The sequence below is a fragment of the Solanum pennellii genome, chromosome 3 (assembly GCF_001406875.1).
Source record: "Solanum pennellii chromosome 3, SPENNV200".
In the NCBI taxonomy this organism is placed as follows: Eukaryota; Viridiplantae; Streptophyta; class Magnoliopsida; order Solanales; family Solanaceae; genus Solanum; species Solanum pennellii.
Window position 1 is genome coordinate 61,073,242 of NC_028639.1, and position 6,658 is coordinate 61,079,899.

Below are 6,658 nucleotides of genomic sequence, written 5' to 3' on the forward strand. Positions count from 1 at the left end.
CGATTCCCAAGCCTCATCTTTCTTTTCTTTTTATTTTTCCTTTCTCCTTTACTCTCCTTCATAGCTTTGAGGTCGTGGGTTCGATTCCCACGCCTCACATTCCTTTTTGTTTATTTTTTTGCTTTGCTTCCACTCGCTGCTTGGAGGTCGACGGTTTGATTCCCACGCCTCCCATTTTTTTTTTATTAATTTTTGGACTTTGCTTTTCATCCAGCACATCCAAGATCAATCCCCCTTGACCCCAATTCCCTTTTCACATTTTAGTGCTTTTCAAGGGTGAGGTCGCGAGTTTGATTCCTAATGACCTCACCTTATTTATACCCATTTAAATTCCCAGATTTATACATCTGTGTTTAGCCGAAAACAACTTATAATTTGCTGGAAATTTTGTCACATTTTCCAGCTCACTTCTTTCAACATTTACACTCTAATTCATTGGGTATGTAGATCATTTAATACGTTTTGGGGTGCATTGTTCATCGATTCGTTTAGCCAAAAGATTGATACTTAAATCAGCCTCACTTCCATTTCAATGAACATCACGATTTACATAGGTTTATGCACATGGAGTAGCAACCAAAACATTATCAATTTCGGAGCCTTAATCCGAGAACACATAGTCACTGCCACATTTTTGCACACACATGCACATAGTTTCGGAACACATAGGTTATCTTTCATACGATTTCAAGTACACAAACATAATCATATTCATCATGAAAACGTAATGTACAACTAAATTTACCAGCAATCATACCCAACCTACGATTCATTGGGAGCTAGTGGCAGGGGCATGCAAAAGGGGAAACAATCCTAGTTTTTCGGACGAATAATATGAACCTTAAGGGGTCTCTTGGGAAAGGGACCAAGAGAGAAGAAAACCCATACCTTTTTGACGTTAAACTCTTGACTTGCTGCCCAAAAACTTCACCCAATAACACGTCTAAGCCTCCTCAATACTAACACCAACTCGACGGACAAACTTCTCTTTGCCTACGTGATTGATTTCGTTTGTTTTCTTATATTTTCGTTGTGAGTTCTTCAAGTGTGAATAACTTTGGTTTACCTAATGTTTATTGAAGTTATTTGGCAGAGAGAATCGTGAGTGAGAGTGATAGAGACGTGAGAGAGAGAGAGATGAGCGTGGGAGAGAAGAGTTTTCTTAGGATTAGGAGTCTAGTTTAGGACTTAGTTAATTAAGGTTTTTATTTAATTATTAAAAATCTGATTTCCTTTTATTTTAACTCAGCTAATAAATAATAAATATAAATTAATTACATTAATTTACCAACTTACACTAAAAATAATTTAATTTATTGTTTCCACATAGGTTCGAAACCGGGTGGAGCAAGAATTCACTTGAAGAGCCAATTTTTGGCCCTCTCTCCCCAAAATGCCCCTCCATCTTATTAATTAAATAATTAATTATATATCTAGAGTAATTACGATACTACCCTTTGCCGGGAAAAAGACCATTTTACCCCTAGACCCTCCAAACCTAAGATTTTACCTTTTTAAGTCCGGTAAAGACTCCTTCAAGTAAATCTTCGTATTCGAGATCCCTACTTGGTTGGACCCAACCTTTTCTAGCTCCACTAACTCCCCAAGTTAGTTGGCTTGGCTGTAGCAAGGTTTCAAAGGTCTGGTTCTACGCGCATCAATCCGTGTGAACCCGGTCTAATCGTAGGCATTCTAGACACATTAAGCATTACTTAGCATATTCATTTTTAGAGTTGTTACAAATTTATGGGTACTTAATTTCTTAGTAGATCCACTATTTCCTTTATTTATGATGAATTTTGCTTATGTTAATTGGTGTTGGGTTTTTATCGGGTTAGACTTTGATTCTACCACTATGTTGTTTAGTGTGGAATCACCTCATGACTGTTCAGGGTCATGACATAAACAGAGACATGGATATTTTTATTTCATAACCCAAATTTTGAACCGAAAAATAAATCTAATTAAAAAAATATATTTTCAACTAGATTGGAAAGTTATTACCACCCAACCCACAGTATGCGGATAATCAGTTAACAAACCTTTTAATAAATAACAAATGCATTTTTGATGTCAAAATTTAAGAAACCCATAACATTAATGAGTAAAATAATCAAACCAAATGACTAACTTTGATGATGAACATGTACAACAACTTCTTACTAGAGTAAGACAAGAAACGACAAAATTATGTTATAAGTAGTATAAAAAGGGGAAATTGTAGCACAAAAATATGTTTAACCACCATAACTCACATAAGTGGTTTGTCATCATATTACGGTATGTATAATGAATAATATATATAAGAGATTTATTTTATGTGCATCTAATATATATTAGAGCTCCCTATATATTATATTAAATATTTTTGTTATGCTGTCATTGGGCCAACGAGAGAATGTTATACTTCTTTATTAATTTATCTGTGACCCAGTTATAATGTAAAGCCCATACTTTATTTTCAATAAAAAATAACTTTTGTTTGTCACATCATGATGGACGTACCAGATTATTCCTAGACTTTTATAAATGGATCCTCCATTCATTAGGGTTACACATATTCTCTACACTTTTCTATTACTAGTGACGGCTAGGACAAGGAGGCAACCAAATTTTCAACTAACACTCTCGCTAAGTTCTTCTCATCGGGTATGCTTTCCCTAAATTTTTTAGTGAGATTATTATTTTTAAGACCCTAATTTGTATATCGAATATATGTGATACTATGAACTTTGTGCTTGAAGTTTTGTAAACAAAAAAAAATCTAAAAGATTTAAGGAAAATAAGGGGAAAACTATAAGACATCTTTGTAGATAAAAACACTAATGACAATTTCTTTTACATTATATTGTTAAGATTATTCACTTTATTTCTAATCAAGCAAAGCTTTACAAGACTCCTTGAAAAGAAACTTTTACTATTCTAATAAACTTATGATAGATGCACCATTAATAGATCTAATCATACTCTTTATTTTTATCACATCATGCTACATAGGAAAAACCTAGCTACCAATAATTTTATTCAAAATAATTAAATAATGACTTATAATAACTGATGTATCTTACTTACCCGCTTACTCTATCATTAAGTTATTATGAAATCATGTTTATAAATAATAGCTATATTTGTGTAGTTGTATTTAATCATTTTAAGTTTGTATTTAGTTCCAGAATAACTTTCTTCATTCTCATGTCAATTATAAAGGTTAAACTATGGCGAAGGAGCTTGATCAGAGGCAAAAAAATAGCTTCATTGAGGCGTGAAAAAGATTATCTATTGATGAAAATTGACATGTTAGAAGCAACTCACAAATTTGTGTTTGAAGCGAGGAAACTTGAAATTTGGTTCCTAAAGCATAAGCTTGATGAAGTAGACAACACTGTGAAATTTTACAGTGGTGTACTTGGAGCACTGGAAAGGGAAAATATAGACCTAAAGTTGAAGCTTGAGGAAGAAAATCAGCTGATAAAGGCGTACGTCCTGCTTAATATAATGGAGATCGAGTTGCTGAAGAAGAAGAACGAATTGGTGAAGATCCAGATTAAAGAATTGGAAGCTAAAGTTGCCGAATGGAGAATAAACGGAAGATCCAGGACAATGAGATTTCTCAAAGTCTTATTGGCGAGAACAAACAAGTTAGTGCAGAATCTGTTGTAGACGTAGATTGATGTGCATGCGCATCTTGTTGTTACTTCTTGAGGAATTTGGTTGACACTTATTCCTAGTTCTTTTGTTGGACATATCTTTTTATTCCTACCGCTTTTCAAATATTTACTATTATTCTTGTTTTCCAATGGTTCCTAAATGATAACATTGCTTGTATGCCTTTGATTTTATTTTTTATAAATTTCTTGAGTGCCTAACTTTTGGAAGAGATGGAAGTTTGGGCATGTAGACGACTTTATTGCCAGTTTTTGCTATTTATAGTGGGGGGCTTCTGGCCATAGTGGTTCCGAAATGGAGGGAGGATGACTTGTATTGCGACCTTGGATGCCAGGGAAGCCTTCTATAGCGGCCATGGATCGCTGCAGGGGTTCCCCATGTATTATAGTGGTCATGATCAGTATCTATTGAAAAATGTTGACATGCTAGAAGCAACTCACAAAGTTACATTAGAAGCGAAGAACATTGAAAATTAGATCCAAAGGTAGAACATATATGATGAGATAACATAAAATTGAAAAGATAGAGAAGAAATTCTCAAATTACACATCAACAACATTATTTGATTCAGTAAGGTAAAGCGACTGTTGCTCATCCGACAAACGCCTACAGTTGTTCCTGGTGGCCGAGAGCTGATATGGTGAACGATTGGTGCTAAGCCATTGATCCACATTGAACAATTGTTGGCTGCATTGTTTGTGGTCTCCTGTTGATGTGACTTCAACGTAGTTAGTACCATTCATGATTTCTTCCTGTACCATCTGAAGTTAACACCATTTTGCAAATAGGGCCAGACAAGCATGGGCCTTTACCACTGAACATATCCCTGCTATCCCTTTCAAAGTAGTTGTAACCATTGCCCATCAGCCCACCCCAAGCCACTAGGTTGTTGATTCTAATTCCAGATCCACTTGCATCATACAGAGTTAAGGTAATTTTTGAGTCAGTTGCATCCTCTACGAATGGCCCAGTACGGACATAAGCTGTATATATACAATTTGATTCCTGTATTCATCATCAATTCCTACCAAATCAGCTTTTGCAAAATATATATGCATACTCCCTCTGTCCTAATTTATATGACATATTTCTTTAATGAGTTTAAAAAAGAAACAATATTTTTCTTTATTTAACAAATATATATTTAGTGCCACTAAAGATATTGTATCGAAGTTGGGTCCATAAAGATTTATTCTTTTTAAGAATAATTTTGGGACATTACAAAAGTTCTCTTATTTCTTAAACTTTGTACTCAATCAAACTACATTATATAAATTGCAGCAGAAGAAATATATAATTTAGAATTAGCATGTTACCTTCAGAATTAGACACGATGAATTTAGGAAGATATCATATATCACTATAGTAAAAAATAACTTTTAGCTGCATTAAATATTGACACTAATAAAAAGTGTTAAAGTCTTTACCGGCATTAGTTAAGTGTCATTAGAACCAATGTCGCTAAAGGTTTTAGGGACATATGCAAAGAGTGACAATTGCCACTAAAAATACATTTTTAGCGGCAATTAAGAATTAAATGCCTCTAAAGATCATTTTTATTGTAGTGTATAAATATGTCTATTAACTAGACATAATGCACATAGAACATCATGTAGCAGGATGCAAATTTGCCCGTAATACGCTATAGACACATATTTATGCATATTGAAGTCTCTGTTTGTCTACGATCAAAGTAAAAAGACATAAATGCAAGGTAAAGCTAACTTAAAGGACATATTTGTCTATTATTATGTCATTTAGAACTAGAGAAGGGTGACTTACAGCTCCAGAAATAGAAGAAATGGAGATGGAGAAGGAGAAGAGGATGATCATGAGATGTAACCACATTTGGTTAACTTGAGCTACTCCCATGGCTGGTTCTTTTGTTCTCCTTCTGTCTATAGTTAATTACTAGTTGTTTCTTTCTCTAGATAGAACTGAAAATTAAGTGAGAGGGTAAAGGAAAATATGATGTAAAGATAGTAGGAGTGATTGTATGGTAATATACCTATAGTTTATTTATATTGATGGATCAATGTTTAGAGGGGAGAATATTATTATATTATATGGTATTGGAATTAAGTGGATGAATTAAGTAAGAAATGTGATTCATGGCGGCTATTAGCTTGAAGTGCAAATTGGATGAAAATAAATTAAGAAAATATGAGTCATGGGCGGCTACCTCCACCATTCTGCAAGTAGTATATATACATGATTTCGGGATGATAATTTTTTCAAGTTAATTGGTTGATAGTGTCATGTAGATGGAATATGGATAGAAAATTATTTACAAAGTAAATTCGTGATAATAAGATCTTAGTATAGTATAAGTGTGACTTTGAAATTTCAAACATAGGTTGGAAGGTGTTTATGCATTTTCCCTTTTTTAAATTATAATATTACTGATATGACCATGTACATTTTTAGTAAATAGCCAAAGAAAATGTCAATCAAGTGTTTAAAATTTATAAACTTTACCTTTGATACCGTTGAGATTATTTTTTTTAGAAATTGAAAAGTAGCATCTTGGTGGGTATATGAATGGCAAGTAGTGTCAATCATGATGTATTTGAATTCTTTTTTCCGATATATATAAAGGTCAAATATTTTATTTGCAATCAGCAAGTTGTCATGTTTATTTACTAATATATCTTTACAAATATAGTATATTTTTTTTGTTTTTGTTTTACTTTGTAGCACATAGTGCCTTTTAATCAACAAATGATCAAATAATAGAATGGTGCATGCATGCATGTTTCTCTCTCATGGCGGCTTCTATACATTTTTAGGATAAAGAGGAAAGTGCGCACCTTATAATGGAATGAAGTCAATAATTTTACCTTTGCGAATCGAGTTAGCCGCCACTAGTTATAGTATTTTTTACTAAAATTTATTCTTCCACTAGGACTAGTGCCATATTTTTTGACCCTAAAACTCTCAATATGATACTATTGTCCCTTGTGATACAATCTATAAATTAAACTCCTATCTG

The 6,658-nt window shown here is 33.3% G+C and overlaps 1 pseudogene across 1 annotated transcript; it reads right to left on the reverse strand.

Moving 5' to 3' along the window:
- Positions 1-4,089: 4,089 nt before the first annotated feature.
- Positions 4,090-5,679, reverse strand: LOC107013777 (annotated as a pseudogene). Its single transcript, XR_001456152.2, has 2 exons — positions 5,449-5,679; positions 4,090-4,671 (listed from the first exon to the last, which is right to left on the reverse strand). The product of XR_001456152.2 is annotated as a PLAT domain-containing protein 3-like (transcript).
- Positions 5,680-6,658: the final 979 nt, after the last annotated feature.